Source organism: Marmota monax, unplaced genomic scaffold (assembly GCF_021218885.2).
Source record: "Marmota monax isolate L192 unplaced genomic scaffold, Marmota_monax_Labrador192_F-V1.1 WCK01_AAM20220418_F8-fsc00288, whole genome shotgun sequence".
Classification (NCBI taxonomy): domain Eukaryota; kingdom Metazoa; phylum Chordata; class Mammalia; order Rodentia; family Sciuridae; genus Marmota; species Marmota monax.
Window position 1 is genome coordinate 748647 of NW_026693586.1, and position 19077 is coordinate 767723.

At 54.2% G+C, this 19077-nt stretch overlaps 1 protein-coding gene across 10 annotated transcripts in view; it reads left to right on the forward strand.

Annotated features, from left to right (window-relative positions):
• The first annotated feature begins 6839 nt into the window (after positions 1-6839).
• The window catches only part of Fam167a (family with sequence similarity 167 member A), a 44284-nt gene continuing 32046 nt past the window's right edge, over positions 6840-19077 (forward strand). The window contains exons 1-4 of one of the 10 annotated variants that reach the window (XM_046459320.2): positions 6840-6911; positions 7002-7130; positions 7207-7457; positions 18527-18697. The gene's annotated coding sequence lies outside the window, so the exon portion shown is untranslated. Of the gene's footprint in view, positions 6912-7001; positions 7131-7206; positions 7458-13247; positions 13493-13553; positions 14053-14355; positions 15790-18526; positions 18698-19077 lie in introns of those variants that run through there. The other 9 variants (XM_046459321.2, XM_046459319.2, XM_046459324.2 and 6 more) reach the window with 9 other exon arrangements.

Here is a 19077-nt window from a genome sequence, read left to right on the forward strand (position 1 = left end):
AGCTACTGGTTCCCCCAGCTCTCCAGCCTGCAGACGGCCATTGTGGACTATCCAGCTCTGGTCACGTAAGCCAACCTAATAAGTCCCCCTTTTATAATTATACTTCCTATTGATTCTTCTCCTCTAGAGAACGCTGACTAATACACAGGGCATACAGGTACCTATTCTGGGGACAGGCAGCAACACCAGGTTTGGTGCGTGAGCACTGGTGGTGCTAAGACCAAAAATGGGCAGGCATACGTGGGGCAGCAGCAATAGGGCTGGGACACTGGTATGCGTGTGTGTGGTGGCGAGTCCAGCCCCAGCAGGGCCCAGAGGCAGCTCTGGGAGTTGTGGAGTGGGGGTTCTGGCTCAAGCGGAGCACAGTGGTATGCGCTTTAGGCAGATCCTTCAGCTGGGGTCAGCATTGGTTAAGACTGCGTGGCCTGTGGTGACCATGGCAAGAGCTGCTGGCACCTCTGTGGAGAAAGCTGCTGGGTTCCTCCTGCTCTCCTTTTCCTGTGTCAGGAAGTTACAGCCAAAGAGAAAGCTCTTGCCCTCGAGTTAGGCCAGCCTGGGATGGGGCGATCCATGGAAAACGCTTCCTAGACTTTCCTACCCTGACCCCCTCGGCTGTTGTGCTCTGCTATTTTCTCCTTGGGTAGTTGTTAAATCTTGTCTTTGTGGGTAAATAAGTGGTAGTCTGCCATCTTGCTGACATCATTCCGTCTCTGTTTCATTTTTATAATGTTAGCTTAACCAACCATGTTGATTTTTACTGTCACTCGGTAATCAAATCCCAAAAAGAAAAAAGTAATGCTGGTATGGAGTTTCCGGAAGGGAGTTTGTGGAGCCTAGGAAGTCCTCGATCCAGCAGGACAAGCCCAGGACTTAACACCATGCAATATGAAGTTGAAATCCAAGCTGTGCAAACTCGCCAGCTTCAGGATTCTAGTTGTGTTATATAACTACCCAGACCTTAGTTTCCTCATCTTTAAAAATGGGGATAACAAAATGCAGCTCTTGGGGTTCTTGTATCAGCAGGTCTGTAAAGTGACTGGCCCTCAAAAGGCATCAGAAAGCACTTGTTGTCTTTTCTTTAAAACACAAGGAGTGACTCCTCACCTGGGAGTCCTTCTGTGTCCCTGGGGTAGCTTAGTGGCCAACAGCTTGGAGTTGCCAGCCCAGCTGGGGTATGTTTCCTTGCCCTGAAGGATATTGATATCTATCTTCCTGGGTGCCGTGAGGATTCAACGAGCTGATAGACACAGAACTTTTAGAAGAATTTCCAACACAGAGATGGCTGTAGACATTTGCCGACACCACTGTAATCACATTGGCAGGACACATGAAATGATGACAGCAAGTGGGGACAGGGCGATAGGTCACTGTGAACACCGAGCCTGACCACACCAGCACAGCCATCCTGGCCCATTCGCAGCCAGAGACCCGGCTGTCCTGCTGGTGTCTGTGCCTGTGTGGGGCCCAGCCGTTTGAACTGCATCAAAATTATGCGTCACCTTAGGACTATCTATCTTGCGGCATCGTCAGACTACCCGACCCTGCCACCTAGGAGGAAGCTGGGGTGGCCCGGGGTGTGTGGTCAGTCCCCGGCGATGTCGCGCCTTCTGTTTGTTTGCCCCTCACCCGTTAGCCCATTTACTTCGGGTTTGGATTTGTGGATAGCAGTTCTAAAACAGGAGGTCTGTTTTTAAATCCAGACTCCCATTTCATTTTGAAAATTCCTTAGGGTTGCAGTGGCTCTTGTTAGGGGAGGCAGGCAGCAGTCACCCCACCCCCACCCAGGTGGAGTCTGGGCACCATCCCCCGTGCAGCCTGGCTTTCAGTCGCCATTTCTCCCTGAGCTGCACTGTGGCTTGCCTGCTGTATATGGGCCCATAGAAGGCAAAATCATTTCTGTCCCCATTCTACTATGACAGTGGGACAATGAGTGGCAGAGAGAGAGGCTACCCTTAACCTGGATCTGCTCTGCCTGTCATGTTCTGGGTTAATGGGGCCTTTGGGTTTTTGACCTTTTATCTGCTCCAACTTCTTCCTCCTCTTGGAGCTAAGAGCACTATAACCCAAAGAGGGAAAGGGATTCAGAGTGACTCCGTAATCCTGAGACCCTACCCCCAATTCCGGGTCCAAATTTCTGTTGTATTCCCTGCTTCAAAGACAAAAGCCAGGTGTCCCAGGAGGGCTCTCTGTGCACTTGGATGTCATCTCCCAGCTGGGACCTGAGGGCAAGTTGGTTTTTAAAGGTTCCATTCTTGGGTAAGTCCCTACCTGGAGTCCTCAGCCGCTGTCCTGGAGAGAGTAGAAAGAGGGTAGGCTGTGATGGCAGAAAAACTTTGTGTTGCCTCTGTCACTTCCTAAATGTGACCTTGGTCAAATTACTTCAGTCCTCTGAATTTTTGCACAATCTCTGTTCTCATAGGGTACTGTTTTGGGGGGAAATGTAAATGTTCATACAGAAGTCTGAGACTGTCAGAAGACTTGTTCCCCTACTCATCCTGAGGAAGGACCATACTCAGGAGTTGAGCCCCTGTTACCAAGACCCCCACATGCCAGTGGTGACTCTCTGTGGGCCCCGTTTGGTCTGTGGTGGCAGGCTCTGTGGCAGACCCTGTGCAAGACTGCTGTCTAGCAAGGCCTGCCCACTGCTTACTTCCAACCACAGTGGTCACCAAGCTGAACACCCCACCGCCAGCAAAGCTGCATTTCCCCAGGTACAAATCAAGCTTTGGTGGCAGAATGTAAACTTCAGCTGAGCAGGGCGCAGTTGAGCACCTCTCGAAGGGCTCAAATCCACCCAGAGAGCCCCGGGGTATGTGCGGCCCCCAGTCTGGGCTCCCCAGCCTTGCTCAGGAAGCAGACAGCTGTCTGATTCCAGAAGGACAGCCGTCTGGTCTGAACATGGATGCAGCCTCTTGACTCCTGTCCCCCAAGCAGCAAACCCCACGGGCTCCACCTCCAGGGGGCTCTGTATGCCCAGGTCAAGGCTGTGCCTGCCCAGACACTTGCCTTCTGATCGCCCACTCTGTGATTTCCCTTGAGTCACCTGTTTTGTTTTCTTGATGGTACTTATCAGTCTCCAAAGGTACCTTGTTCATTGGCTTATTTGATAGTTGCTGCCTATTTTTGCTTACTAGGATACAAGTAAGATCCACAAGATGGAGCCCTGCCATCTGGTCCATCACTGTGCCCCCAGTGACCTTGAAGAGTCCTTAACACCTGGAAGATGAACCATCAAAATTACAGAGTGATTGAAGCAGCCTCATATCCGGGTCCTGTTGTCCCTGTTTTGCAAGGTTAAGAAAGAAAAGAGATTTGCTCAAGGTCACAAGACAGCAGGCGGTGACGTCATACCAGACCCAGGCCTCTCGACCTGCGGTCCAGTTCCCTTTTCTCTCTGGCATTTGCCTCTTAGAAAACACTTCCCAGACCTCCATTCCACAGTCCCACTAATGACTGGTTGGGATGAGAGCAGATGTGCTGGGAACTTCAAACCCTGAAGGCTGAGCTGCACAAAACAACCTTTCTCAGTAATTTAAAAAAAGGTCAACAACGTCCACAGCTCGGCCACCAGGGTCACCCCGGCCTGGTGGGGCCCACCCTGGTGAGTCACAGCCCAGTCGGTGGAAGCTATTGCAGGCCCCAGTGCCTGAGAGGATCCTGGTCTCGCCAGGGCAGCAGCAGAAGCTGAAGCTCAGCCAGGGTCTCTCCCCGAGGCACAGGCCAAGGCGGGTGAGCATGACCCAGCAGGGGAGCCGGGGCTGGCTGGGCAGGCACTTGACATGGGATGAGCTGAGGAGGGGAAGGAGGCTCTGGTGAGGGAAGAAAGTCTGGAGGCCCCAGAAGACCCTGGAACCTCCCAGGACACAGAGATGGGACCCCAGATAGCTCCCAGGACCACCCAAAGTGCTTTCCTTTCACTTTGCCTTCAAAGTGCTACCACAGGAGGGGAATCAGCAGACAGGAACTAGCAGAATTACGTGGTTGTCAGTGTATTATGAAGCTATAACAATTAAAACAGTGTGGTGTCCCAGACTGCCACCTGTGACGCAGCATAGGAAGGGGGGGAATAAGAGTAGGGAAGGAAGACAGAGGAGGAAGGAGGACAGCAGACCGAAGCCCCGGGAGGCTTCTCCTCGAGCTAAGGGAGCACTCACTCAGCTCTGGATTTTCTAGATTGCAGAATGACAGCACCCAGCACACTCATTAGCCAGTCTCCAAAGGAGAAGGATAAACCTGCTGCTCTGCAGAAGCCCAGTCCTCCTGAGGCTGAGGTCACTAAAACGTCCACTCAGTGTGGTGGAACAGCTGATGGATCTTCTTGGGTGAGGACACTTATACTGTGGACACAACCCCCCCCCCACCAACACTCGTGACAAAGCTTGGAGGGAGGCTCATTAGTCATTCCCCGTAGCACACATATGTGCCAAGGGGAAGAAGGACCAAGGACACAGCAGGCAGGGGAATCGGCAGAGAAGGAGCAGCGGAGCTGTGTGATGTCAGCATCCTGTGAAGCACAACCACAAGCCCGGCCCGCGGTGTTGACCCAGAGTGGGCCAGGTCAGCAGGAGTAAGCACAATGACCCACGCGCATGTGAACTAAATCGCATTACGTGTTGGCATTTAAACTCAGAATGGAGAAAAGAGATTCAATAAATGATACTGAAGCAGTTGGCATCCAAACCAGAAAATAAATAAATAAATTATATGCTCAACCTCAGCAGCAACCAAAGAAAAGCAACACGGAGATCCATTCTCCCCGGCCACACTCAGAAAAGTGAGCCACCCCCGGAATTGACCTGGTTATCAGGTCCAGGGGTCTCCTGGCTCAGATGTAAGTGGGAGTGACAGGGCCACAGCGAGGGACTCTGCCTGCCCCTGGTAAAACGGGAACTGTGCGGGGCCATCACCCACAGTGTCACCTCTAGAACTTGCGCTGGGAGCAGGATGCCACCTCAGCTGGCTCTGGGAACAGGCAGATGCCCATCAGGAGGCACGGGTCGTTAAAATGCGCAGATCTATGCCTGTCAACAGCGAGTCCCTACTGGGGAGGAAGGACACAAGCTGTGGGACAACACAGGTGACATTTTACCACTAGGAAAAAATACAAACAGACAAAATGAAGCCGTGTGCTTGATACACACATGGATAAAAGTGAAACAATGAAATAGGAAAACACACCCCAAGCACACAGCAACGAAAATCTCTGGGGAAAAGAGAAAAGAAGCAGGGGATGGGTGGGCCTTATCCAAAAAGACCTAGCCTAAAGAGAAGGACTGAGCCTCACCTAGAGGGTTCCAATTTTTTTTTTTTTTGAGAGGAATCAATTTGCTTAAACCAGCATACTTTAAAAAGCAACATATATAGTATGAAAAAAAAAAACAGGAGAAAATGTGCTGGAATACTGTAACAGTTCATTATTGGTGATGGTAATATAAATGACTGTTATTTTCTTTGGGGGGGGAGAACACTCTCATTTTTCCTTATGTTTCAAATTTTCCACATCTAAAAAGAAATGGGGGCTGGGGGCTGGGGCTGGGGTTCAGTGGCAAAGCACTTGCCTCGCACTTGTGAGGCACTGGATTCAATTCTCAGCACTGCATTAAATAAATGAATAAATTAAGTAAAGGTATTGTGTCCATCCACAACAACAACAAAAAAGCACGTCAAAGGCCCACATGTGCTGAGTGCCAGGTATGACTGGCATGTGCCAATCTCATGGCTTACGGGCAGGTCTGTGGAGGCAGCCAACATCCTGAAATTCTCCAGTTAGATCCGTCATGGGGGGAGGATGTGGAAGTGCCATGTGGAAGTGTCTAGGAAAACGTATTACCTCTCCTACCGGGCTTCTTTTCCCTTCCAGTAGCCAGGGCTGGTCCCTCTGAAGGAGGGACAGCTTCACAGTGCCCTGGTATGAGGACAGAATTGGGTGGATAAGAGAAGGATGAGCAGTGCTCGAGCTGGGGGGTGCCTGTGCGTGGAGTGGGGGTGCCGAGAACAAGCGCAGCCTTGATGGGGTAGACATATGAGGAGGGGTCCCGGGGCAAGGGGACACAGAGCAGGAGTCCAAAAGTACAGAGAAGGGGCACCCAGGCACGATGCAGGGCAGAAAGGCTGGAGGTGCCCTCTTGGGAGAAGGGGCTGAGAGGCACGAGGGCGTGGGTGGGCCCTGGCCCCTCTTCCTTCCTGCCTGAGGCTGGCTCTTCTCAGCCATTAGCTCCCTGCCACTTGCCCCTCTGGGTGGGGAGAGCGGTTGCTTGGCTCTCTGGGAAGCCACCCTCACCCTTACCTGTCTAGGGAACAGGCTCTGTGGGGAGCACACAGGTGAAGCCCAGAGTTGGGCTAAGGGACTGAGGCCTTTCGGAGTGAGCTTGAATCCAAGCTACCTGGCCTCGGGACCCCCAGTTCCCCGCCAGCCTCCGAAGGTGGAAGGAAATCCTGCTTTGTCCCTCCCAACACCCGTTTCTCTCCCACAGCCTCGGGCCTCACCCCATACTTCAGCCCAAAGGAGTTTCCCCAACAAGGCCACAGGGAGAGCGTCTGGGGCCTGCTCAGGGCCTCTGAGCCAGAGGCGGCCCAAATTTCCACTCTCGCTCAGTCCAGGCTCTCACCCTCCAAGGGGTACGTCAAGTCCAGGATCTGCATGGATCCTATGCTCCCTTCCTCTCCCTGGCCCCGACACACAGGTGTTTCCAGAAACTGGGTACAAATACTTCAGCAGCCTAGGTCTGGGGGGGGTGTGTGTGCGTAGGGCAGGTTGTGGAATTTCCCCAAGTCACTGTGACTACTGAGGAGGAAATATATCTACATGCCTCACTCCGGAACTCAGGGCCCAAGACTGCAAGAGGATGCCTGGGAGAGATAAGCCCAGGCAGGGCCCTGGCCGTGTGCTCAGAGCTGGAGGAGTGTGGGAGGTCAGTCAAGGGCAGCGTCCTGTATGAGCCACCAGGAGGCACCTTGTGAAGGGACCTTCCTTCCTCTAGCCTTCGTCTCTCCCTCTGCAGAAACTTGAGTTTACCCCTTGCTGACTTCTAGAGAAGGAAGATGGAATAACCCCAGCCCCCTTTGAGCTCCTTAGAAAAAAGGAGAGAGCACGCTGACCCCTTAAGAACAGGGCAGAGGCTTGCTCCCAGGTGAGTAAGGGAGCCCCACGGGGCTTCTTACTGCTTCCTTCCACAGCTCCTTCCTCTCTGCCTCTTTGTTCCTCAGGTGGCAGAGGACAAAGGCCACTTAGCCATCATCTACCCCATCCCCAAATGTCCGTCTGGAGTGTCCCTGCATTCCTGGGTCAGCACATGGCCCTCTCGTCCCTTGTTTAACAGAGACTAAGCACCCTCATTCAGTACCTGTTCACTCCGTGAGCACCATCCAGCTGCAGGCTGGGCACCAGCGACAATTCCAGGAAAGGAAATCAGAATAGCACCATCCCTGACCTCAAGAGGACGGAGGGTGGATGAGAGGTGAGTGACCACCAGCTGGTGTTAAAGTGGGGGCCTGCCCTGGGCAGCAGAGCTGAGGGGCAGTAATCCAAGCTGAGAAAGTGGATGTTGGGCCAAGGGGAGAGAAAATAGATTCTGGTATATTTAAGGGAAGGACAGCGAATCTTTGTACTCTAGGACCTGCAGATAGGTACATCTGACCAGGTTTATGAAGTCAGACCACAGGATTTGTTCTATTTACACTTGGGTGGGTAAGTTTAGTGTGAGTGGGTTTTAAAATGGGGGCAAGATGTCTTTTATAGAAGGAGAATTGGAAGGAACATAAGTTTTTTATCTTAGCCGTATTTTAATCTTGGCCTCTGCCTGGCTTCTTCTGGGCCCCATCTGATTTCCTTAGACTGTGAGATCCTGTAGGCCCTCCTGGATGTCAGGGTTTGAAGGTCCAGTGCGGTGGGCGAGGTTGTAATGACCGTCTGCAGTCACGCTGTGGCCTTGTCTCCAACTGCCCACTGGCCGGCTTCCCTCTTGGAAAACTTCAAAGACAATCCAACCCCCTCCACACTGTGAGCATGGCCCAGGCTGTGGACATGCCCCTTGGGAAACTGGCTGCAGAATAGAGGTGAGGGTGGGAGAGAATGGGGAGGGTCCTTCAGGGCAGAAGTCAAGCACTGTTTGCAGGAGGAGAATCCTGGTGAGGCCGTCCTGAGTGGGCCAGGCTGAGCAGGCCCTAGAAGGCAGACAACCCAGGCCTGCATGGAGCTCGGCCTTTGTGAGGAGACGGAGGAAGAGTCAGGGTATTTCCACTCAGGCTTCTGACTCCAGGTGACAGGCTAGGGAGACGGCACACCTCCTCTACCCTGGCCTGTCCTTCCTTGTGCTATAGTTCTCCTCACCGCCCTTCCCCCTCCCCTCCTCCTCACAAGCCCCGGCATCATCCCAAACAGCATTCTCAGGAGGGTTGATGTGTTTGTAAAGCATTTGGATCCCATGAAGCTAACTGAGGTGGGCAACAGGTCCTCACGGTGGCGACCATCCGTCTCTGTGTGCACATCCATCTCTGTCGCCCAGGTCTGTTCTCTCCCTTTCTGACTCTAGTTCTCTGCGCCCTGGTCGAGCTGTGAATCAGTCCGGGGGCAGCCCACGGGGTTGGAGTGGCCTGCTGCGTTCCCAGCCAGGAAGTGCTCTCCTCTGCACCAAAACCATGGCTGAACGGAGGGTTTGCCTGTCTGCCGAGCTCCCTCCTGTTTTCCTGGTGTTAGGTTCCAAACAAGGCTACCTCACAAACAAGGCAGCCAAGCCGTTCAGAGCTCTCCTGGTGTGACTGTGGAGTATCTGTGTGTGAGTGAGGGGCCACCAAGGGGGTGAGGGGCACCGGTGCGTCAGGCACTCATTCTAATCCTCACGACAACCATTAATGGAAGGTGCCGTCAGCCCAGGTGTGTAGACAGGACACTGAGGCTGGACGGGCTCTGCATGAGGACATCCCCACATACCACAGCTGGGGGATTGGGGCTGGGAAGGGGGCCTGAGTCCCATTTTTTCCCACATTTATAGGGCAGTGACTGTCAACTGATTGGAAGAGAGCAGTCAGAATTAAGGGGGTCAAGGGAGACGTCTTGATATCTCTCTCCTCAGGATGCCTTCCTGGAACAGGGCTGAACAGGAGGACCCACAGGTTTCCCCCAGACTCCCTCCTGTGCTCAGCTCCCTGCCCAGCAAACACTCAGCGCCTTCACCATCTGGTCTTGATCCCCCTCTAAAGCCCGAGCTTCTGTCTAGGTTGTCTGGATGATAGAATGATTAATTTGAATTCATCCAGTTTCTCTCCCATCCCATGTCTGGGGCCCATTACCCTCAGGGATTGGCTGGTGGAAATGAAATCAACTCATTTGGCCCTCTCCTACCAGTACTGACGGGGCTGCTGGCTCTGCTAGGAACAGCACTGTTGAGCTGGGTGAGCCGTCAGGCATCTCTGTCCTAGCTTCCTTAAGGAGCAGAATTCTACTGAGGCCCTCAAATTCTGAGCCCTACCTGCAGGTCCAAGGCCACACTACCTGAGTTTAAAGCAGGGAACAGGATAAACAGGCTCCCCCAGCCCTAGAGCCCTCTCCCCACCTTGTTCCTGAGCGCCCCAAGGCTAGCTCTCCTGTGGGTACCAGAGTAAGCTCTTCTCTCCACCTAGCTCTGTCTTGCTGGACCAGTTTTGTGATGTCCCCATGAAGTTCCAACTTTGCAGTTTCTGGTGCTGTCTCCTCCACTGCCCATCATGAAGGATTCTAGGTGGTGGGTGCCAAGGAGCTGGGGTCAGAGGGTGCCAGAGTCGTACCTTTGTTCTAGTGAGGAGGGACCAACCAGCGCAGCACATTGATGTGGCCAAGGTCTAATTAGTAACGGAGCTGAAACGAGACCCTGGATCTCTTGGTTCGTTCCCAGGGATCCTTCCATCATTCAGGGAGCCAGTCTCCTTGGTAGACCTGATGTATAGAGTAACATCAGGAAGGCCGTCCCACACCCATCAGGGTTGTGCACCACCTCCATTAACAGTGACATTCTTTATTTCCTTCAAGAGCTGTACATGCCAGGGAGGCCTCCGTCCAGTTGTCACTAGGCACGTGCTGGTGACTGGAAACACTTTCTCGATGATGATTCTTAGGAGAGAGCAAGTCCCAAGAGGCCACAATGCTGCTGAGAGGGAGGAGGACAGCGACGCTCTTGCCTATGTGCATGGTGTATGTCATTTGCTCCTTGAACACACCAGCAGAATGGGCTGTAATCACGCCTGTCCCTGACATTTGAGAGGTCCAAAGCAAGTGCATAAGAGGAGGCCCACATGCCGTGTGTCTAAATATTTGAACATTATAAGTCAAGCCGATACCTGTGAAATAAGGGTTGTTCTTCCCTTCTGCCTTAACAAATGTACCTTTATAACAACCTGGAAGGCTAGACTCTGATTCCGCCTTGGATTCCTGGGACTTGGAGGGACATGGGGAGCAAGGCCTCAGCCCCCGTCCATGGTCTCTTCTTCCTTTCCCACCCCAGGGACTTGTCCTTTGGTGGAGGGGCTCCCCAGGCTACGACTCCAGCCTCCACCCAGCCTCACAGCCTAGGGACAAGGCTGAACAGGCTGGGGTGTGGGCCCTTTGGAATGGAAATTCCTGGGTTCTGGTACCTAGAGCACAGAGCAAAAGGAGGGCGTGGGCTCTGAGTGGCAGGTCCCCAACAGCAAGGGTGTCTACAGCCCAGATCCGGGGCAGACCCCTTGGCTCATGCCTCGAGTCCATCCCACCCACGAAGTAACTGCAGACTCAAGAGACTGCTCCACACACGCTAATCACCAACAGGGCCAGGACTTCATCCCTGGGCTGCCTGCCTGTCACCTGATGATTCCTGTCACCATCTGCGGTCCCATTGTCACCATCACCTGGGAAATGCCACCAGCCACAGTCCATAAACTGCTCCCACCACAATTTGGATGGCAATCACCTCGGGCAAAATGGAAGCCATGTCTGTGGGCCTCCTGCCCCAGGCCTCATCATTCAGCTCCCTTGACACCTTGAACCTGACCTAATCCCATGGCCTTGAGGATTGAAACAGTCCCCAAAGTTTGACCCCAGCCCCACGGAAGGCCCTCCTGCTCTGCATGAATGGCTTATGTAGTACCTTCCACTGCTCCATCCTGGCCCACCTTCAGGACTCCCCCCACCCTCCCCAGATAATCCCTCTCCTCTCAGCAGGACTCAGATGACATGTGTCACCTCCCTGACCCAGAACCAAGGGGGAAGCTCAGTTCTCCTACTAGTAAGTTGTGTGCACTGTGCTCCCTGGTGCCTAGCACTGGGTGGCACAGAGTGGCCCCTGAGTGGACATGACAGGTTCCCTACAGGTCAGGAAGCTCGCCCTCATGGCTGAATCAGCCCCTTTTTAGATAGCAGGGCAACAAGGAATTATTGCTGGTAAACACGCCTAATGACAGCCACTTCCTGGTTCCTCTTGAAACCCACACCACACTACTCTCCCGAGTGGAAAAGTCCCTTCCAAAGGCAGATGGCAGAAGCACGTGAACTCTGGCCCAGTCCTAATTTCTCCCTGGAGCGGGGAAGGATGTCACCCACTCAGTCTCCTCTGGATCATGGAGTCAAACTAAAATGTCATTCTTCTTTCTCTCATCCAGCAAATATGGAGCAAATCATAGGGACAGTGAGAGAGGGATGCCAGGAGACTAGATATGGAGTTTGTCTTGAGTCCCTTAAAAATTCAAGCAGAGTAGGAGAGAAGGATTTAGAGTGCTCTGTGCCCTGCTAACAGGGCAGAGATTCTCTCCAGCTGTTTGTTCTGTGGTCCCCTGAGGGAAGACCAGCCCTGCCCTGTCTCTGACCTCATCTCCCACAATCCTCTCCACTCCCTGATCACTGCACTCCAGCCGAGAGGCACCCTAGCTGCTCTGTGATCATGGAAGGCACGTTTGTTTGCTTGGGGACCTTGAATAGCCTATTTCTCTACTAAAATGCCTTTTCTCCCACACCTCAAGATCAACCTCTTCATCTTCAAATTTTTGCTCAAAAAACACCTTTTTTTAATGAGATCCTCCCTGACCACCCTGCTTTAAAGTGCTGTCTTCCTCCACTCCCACCATTACTTCCAATCCAAGTCTGCATTTTCGTCTTTCTACAACAATATTGTTAATTTATCTAGCATACCTACTGTTCACTGTCCTCCCCCTCCCCTGCTAGGGTACTAGATCTCAGGGGCAGTGGTCTTTATCTATGTTGTTCCCTAAAAGGGTAGACCAGTGTTTATCAAATGGATGAATAAATGAATCTGGAGAAATGCTGAAAGATAGACATTTTAAGTTTAAATTTTAAAACCTTCAAAGTGAAAGGTAGAGTTTATCCTTCTCTTCTCCTTGATGTAGCTGGAAATTAGAATGCAACAGGGGGACCTGAGAGGGGTGGCCGGTGGGAGGGAAGCCCCTGAACTTCTGCTGCTCCAGGGTTTGCTTGCTTGCTGCTGAAGGAGCTCCCCTCCCATCAACATGTACAGGCCAGAGAGGACCTCTGGCCTGTGACAGAGGGCTGCAGGTGACATTCCAAAGAAAGTGACCCAAGTGGTTTGTGACCTGAAGTGACCAGGTCAAATCCTTGTCTGGTGGTCTCTTGGTTACTGGTTTCCCAGAGAAGTAAATTCCATCCTCCCATCTCCATGCAGTGGCTCTGTAATCTGAAATCCCCACCCCTTGACACACAAAATCCCTGAAATACACTAATAATGTTATTGAGCCATTTTCCATGCTGAGGTTTTCACATTGCACCTCTCTGCCATCATGCCTGGTGATTGACAGGAGGAACACACAGGTCATCAGTGGGTTTGAATGTAACTTGCAACTTTTTGTGTTTGAATGATTTGCTGTCCATATTCATAAACCCTTGTGCAGAGCTCAGCCCACGCAGAGCCAAGACACAGTGGTAGGTAGGGAGAGGGGTGTGTCTGGAGTTGAAGGTCAAATTAAAGGTCATCCCCCAAGTTATTTTCTAGCACAGCAGGTAAGGGCAAGGGGCATCTCCTATTCAAGCACCTCCGTGGGCCAAGGGAAAAGAAGGCACCTGTGGGTGGTTAAAGGGGAGATGAGATAGAGAATGGAAGGAGTGTGACCCTTTTACCCTCAGGCATCTAGGAAAGGTGCTTCCCAAGGTCTGGGAGAATGAGGCCAACTTCCAGTAATCAGCTCTGAAACTTGAGTCCTGCAGAAGGCAGAGCTTCCGGCATCAGACGACTCTGTCTGCAGCCAGGATCAGTCCTAAAGGCTTGCAAGAAGGGGCATCCCCAGCCGCTGACATGTACCTGTGTTAGGTACATGCAGTTCATGCAGCTGGAGGCTCAGACAGGGCAAGGACTGAGTCTTAAAAGTACAGAAGCGATTGGTGCCACTGAAGGATGAACGTGGAGAAAACTGGCTCCATCCAGATCCATCTACCCGGACTACTCCCCTCTGGCTTCTCCGTAACCTCTCTGAGCCTCCGTTTCCTCCTCTGTAAGCCGGTGGTTTTCACATCTGTCCGGTTAGTGCTTGCGAGGGTGTGGCGCACGTCAGGCGCTCAGACGTAGTGGTTGCTGCTGGGATTAGGAACCCCAGTCATTTGTGGGTGGAGTGCAGGCTCGGGCGTGGGGTTCCCCTGCCCCCTCCACGCAGGCAAACTGCTGACAGTGGCAAAGCCACGTTGCCATGTTTGGGGGGAAGCTGCCTTGGTTTCGGGCTTAATGAAAAACTGGATGTTTGGGTTTGGTTTCGTCTGGGGGTTGGCAAGTGCGCGCGGCTGGTCTGCTCTCGCTGGCTGTGGCCGCCCGGGCAGGGTGAAGTCGGGGGGCTCTAGGACCCGGCCGCCGCGCTCGGACCGGCGGGCCCGGGGCGGCCGAGCGGGCCGGGGCTTGAATGGGAGGCCGGGGCGTCGCGGCGGGAGGCTCGCGCGGCCGTCGCCAGGCAACCGCCCTGACGCAACGCACCGAAGGCTGCCTTCAAAAAGAATAGTGCCGGGCGATCTTGGGCGCACGGGCGCAGCGAGGCGGGCGCGCAGAGCGCCGGGGACCTGGCGACGGCGCCACGGGCCTCGGGCGCCCGCAGGTGGGTTCGCGCGCGGCGACTTTCCCAGGGACGGTGACGGGGCTGTGGCGGCGGCGCGGGCTGGCAGTGGGCTCCACTCCCACCAGGGCGGGCGGCGGGAGCAGCCGATCCCGCGGCCTGGAAGGGACACGCCCGCAGGAGCGCCGTGCGTCCCCACCTGTTCCCGTGGCAGCGAGGAGTGGGCAGCCACCGCTGGACTGCGTCCCGCAGCGCCCAGCTCTGCTGGCCCCTTGCGGGGCTAAGATCCTGGTGGAGATTAGGAGCCCATGGTCTTGAGGGAGGGACCCCACTCAGGGCTGCTCAGACGGCTGGTGACCTCCGCTCCCACCCTGTCTGTGGACTTCATTGGGGGCGGGATGGAAGTTCCTGGCCCCAAGGATGCAATCCCTCCCCAGGAAGGGGCCCAGGGCCCTTGGGGAGGGTGCTGTAGGCCTGAGGCCAGGCTAGTTCAAGGGACCAGGCATAACCGTAGGGCCTGGGGAATGAGCAGGTCAGTCCTGAAGGTGGGCACCTAGGGTCACCAGGACAAGGGGCCACAGATTGCATGGGGGTGGGGGGTCCCTTCAACCAAGTCAGGAGGATTGCTGCTTCTTGAAGACCCCTTATTGCCTGTTCCAGTCTGGTGTACATGGGTCCTCCTGGAAGACCTAGAAGGTGGGGTGGCTCTAGATTGGTGGGTCCTGGCTGCTGTCTTCTGCCCACAGCAGGTCCTCCAAATCAAGTTTCCATAAACTGCCTATCAGGTCCCCATCCACAGTGGTTCCAAAGCAGCTTCGGTTGGATGTCTCAGAGACAGTCCCGCCCCTCTCCCACGCCCCAGGCTCAGTAAGTGCTGGACAAAGCCCTGGGAAAGCCCAGTGGCCCAGCCTGTAGCCTGACCAAGTCTGTAGGTCGGGAGCTCCTCCCAGCTGGTTTTAAAGGGGCGTGGCAAACAGCCAGGAGCACAAACTGCTGAGAATCTTTGGCATCCTTGGTCACTTGTCCTCACAAATCTCCCTTCTAGGGGACATTGTTATCCCCATTTTGTCAGAGGGAGTCTGAGAAGTTAAGTAACTCGGTGCAGCTCCTGTGGCTGGTGAGAGAGCAGAGAGATTCCTGTGCCTGGCCACCAGGGCTCCTGGAGCAGTGCTAGAAGGAAGGTCACTGTAGGAGACCCAAGGCCTCCATGGCCCAGAGAGTGGGAAGGAGCCAGTCACAACCAGATGAAATGAGAGCCCTGTGGCTGGCGGTGCTTATAACCTAGGAAGGTCCCCACCATCTAAGGGAACCTTTAGAGCCAGCAAAGCCATTTCTTGTCTGAGGAGCTTAGAAGCCTTTGCCATCAGGCCTGGCCAGCCTCAGAAGTGTCCTCGCTCAAACCCTTCTCTTTTCTGACCCACAGATACCCAACTCCCTGCACACTTGCTCCCGTCCTTCTTGTCCTCTTGATTACATGCATGGATTGTCACTAAATGACCAGTCCCCACTTCCATATCTACCAGCTTGGCCTCCCTCCAAGAGGACTGAAATCAATTACGGCAGTGCCTGTTTGCTGAGAAAAAGACCCACGGTGCCCCAGGCCCGTGAGGAGGAAAACCACTTGTCAGGCTGCTCACGCACTGGGGCGTGTGTGTGCTCTAGGTAAATCTTGCTGTTGGAAAACCCTGATGACCCAATGGGAGCCCCTGGAATTCCCAAGCCCTCTGGGAGCCCAGCAGTGGCTCTTTGCTTGCCTGGGACATCGACCTGCTTGCAAAGGTAGAAGATAAACGATTATTTGATTGACAGATGGGAGCTGGGGAGTCCTCATGTGCCCTCATGAATGTCCCTTACAAGTAACCGGTGGATGGCATTAAACATGCCAGAACATCCTGGGGTTTGGATGGGGTGAAGACAGGCCCATTCTGAAGCAGACCAGGGAAGGGTGAGATGGCTGAGAACAGGGGCCGGGTGGGGCTTAAGAGAAGCAGGATGCGTGGGCAGGGAGGGGGAGACTGCAGGAAAGTGGCAGGTGAGTCTTGCTCATTGACAGGCACCTGTCGATTCTGAGCTGCCTTAGAGGCTGGAGCTGGAGGGAGTGAAGACTGGGATCTCAGATTTCCCTGGTTAGGCCAGTTGCCCTGCCCACTGAAGGCCAGGTCCTCCCCACCTGACCACTGACACTTCTCTCCTGAGAAGGGAGGAAAGTCCTAGAGAGGGAAGAGAGCAGGAGAGTCAGAGGCTGTGCTGCCCCCAGTCAACCCCTTTCCTCCGGGCACTCCAGACCTGCTGCTCACCCACAGCAAAGCTCCTCAGAGAGAGCAGTGCATTGGGCAGGAGCCCCGACTCTGGTGGGCATGGGGGGGGCCTTCCTCTCGGGGGAGCTCTTTCTGGCATCAGGCCCCCTCATGCCAAAGCCCCTGCCGTGTGGGAGCTCCCTCTAGTTAGCTATCTCCTGGGCTGAATGGCCTTGACCTGGCCCTCCCTTCCAGAGTTCCCAGGGTGCAGTCCAATGCAGCCTCCTCCCCAGCAGCCTTGGCATAGACCCAAGAGATGTCGGGGTTCAGCTTCTCTCGTGGGCTCATGGGCTGAGCTCCCTACCTCCCCGGAGAGTTTCTCCCGTGAGGCCAGGGATTCCTTTCAGGGCATTCTGATCCTATGTGAAAGTGGGCAATGGATCCCAAAAGCTCCCTATAGGGCTTGTCCCTTGGGACCTGGAGGGCTGGCTCAAGCCAGAGCTCAGTTCTAGGTGGAAAACAAGCATCAATGGGCTCAGGCAGTGGCCTCCAAGGTGACCACAGCTCCGGGCATCTTGAAGGTGGGGCATTTCCTCATTCCAGGAAGCCAGCAGAGTGGGAATGGCAGTGGAGGGTCAGAGGGGCCCTCAAGGTGTTCAGTACCCAGGAATGTTCTGGATGAGGGTCTGTACCAGCAAGGCTACTTAGGAACTTGCTTCTGACCCCACCCTACCCAGTCACCAGCAAGTAAAAAAATAACACCAGCCGCCTCTGTCCTCTGAGCTTTCAAGTGCTATGCCCCAGGGACACTGAGACAGGTATGAACCAAGCTGAGCCTGTTGGGGAGCCGGCAGAGGCTGGAGGCTGACTGTGTTGTCATCCTATTGTTTTGTATATTTGGGAGCAGCTGCTGGAAACCGGGAGGAGGGTGAAGATGACCCTATTATCAGGTTGGAGAGAAAGCAAGCCGTAGAGGGAATTCTGCCACAAGTGCAGGCAGCCTGGAGACATCCATTTGCACACAGGTCCAGCAGGTTCAGACAGCTAGCTAGCTGGTCCTGGGGGCTTGGTGAAGTGCCAGCAGTCTGTCTCCCAGTGCCTTGATCACCCCTCCCTGGAGGCCTTACACCTGCTCCTTTCAGGGTCAAGCTGTCCAATAATTCATTTGAGCAGTCAACACCTCGAACACCTCTATCTTCAAGAGACAGTCGCTTTGCTGATTACCAAATGCCTTGAGCTGCCCAGAGATAAAGATAGCTCGTACCTGCCTGAGTGGGGGCTTCATCTGTGAGACTAGGGAAAGAGGGTCTCAATTTGAATGCCCCTGGGTTTCAGCTCACCCAGTGAAACCATATAGAACATATCCTATCAATAACTTTAGGATCAATAATATGCATGGTGCTGAGGACCCTCAGACCACGGCCCTGCCTGGAGGAACAGGGAGTCGGGTCAGGGCTGCTGAGGGGTGCAATGTGTGCAGCCCTAGTGCAGAGGGAAAGCAAGACGGTGCTCTGCACACTCTGGAGTGCACAGACAGGCATTTGTGAACTTTAGTAGTTTGGAAGCCTCTTACCATGTGACAGGCCCAGGAGAGTGCCAGCCAAGCACCATCCAGAGCAAACGGTGGCAGTCCCATTCTAGGTGTAACTGTTTACACTCACCTCGCCTCCTTTGGTCCTCCCAGACTGTGAGGTAGGTCCGTTAAGATTCCATTTCAGAGGTGAGCAACCTGAGGCCTATGGGGGTTGATTGACCAATGTAATAGAACCAGCTGTTGGTGGGTCTGCCCCCAGCTCTGCCCGTTCCCTAGCCTGCTCCATGTCTTTCTACTGTGTCTGATCCATTCCACTGAGAACCCAAGGGTCAGTACTGGGGGTGGGAAATGCAGAGAATGGAGGGGTCCCCTTCATAAAAATGCTTGACCAGGCAAGGATGCCCAGGAGCTGGCTAAGGCAGCCTGTCCTTGTCCCATCCAACTGCCACAGTGACCACAGGACTTTTCTAGCCAAAGATCACAGTAGCAGTGGGCATTAGGGCACAGAAAGGAGATATAGGGTGGCCTTTCAAGCAGTTTATGGAGAGGAAAGCAGAAGGCAGCTCAGGCAGAAGCCCAGCCACATTCTCTCCTCACTGACACAAGAGGGCCAGTACCGTCCCACAGCCCGTTCTCTGTCCTGCCTAGGGGGACTCAGGAAGATGTCCCCTCCACATCCCAGGTGGGCACAGCACTGCCTCTGCCACCCACTGCAGGCCACACTGCAACCCCACTGCATCCTTAGGTCCAGCCCCACCCAGACACCAGGAAGACCCTCCAGCCGCCCAGAGGTCAGCACACCCAGGCCCAGCATGGACGTGCAGGACTCCAGTAACACGGCGCCACCTCGCAGCCCATGAGGAAATCCCTGCGGAGTGACTGGGCTTTGGAACCTGCCCAATAAGACAGAGATCAGGTAGGACAGACTCCCCCTTGAACTGGAGCTTGTGGATCTTGCTTATTTGAAGTTGGAGTCGGTTGTCCTGTGGATTCGAATAGGCCCAACTCCACCTTTTCTGAGGGCTGAGACAAACGCCAGTTGGGAGACTCTGGTGGGCCACAGTGCCCTTCGCTGTGAAATGGTGCCTGAGCTTCAGTCAGCTGGGAACTGTTTCCTGTTCACATAACCAGGACGCCCACCTGAGCTCCTTCTGCTTTCCTCTCCATAAACTGTTTTAAAGTCCACCCTATATCTCCTTTCTGTGCCCTAATGCCCACTGCCACCGTGAATTTTGGCTAGAAAAGTCCCGTGGTCACCTGTGGCAGTTGGTTGGGACAAGGACAGGCTGCCTTAGC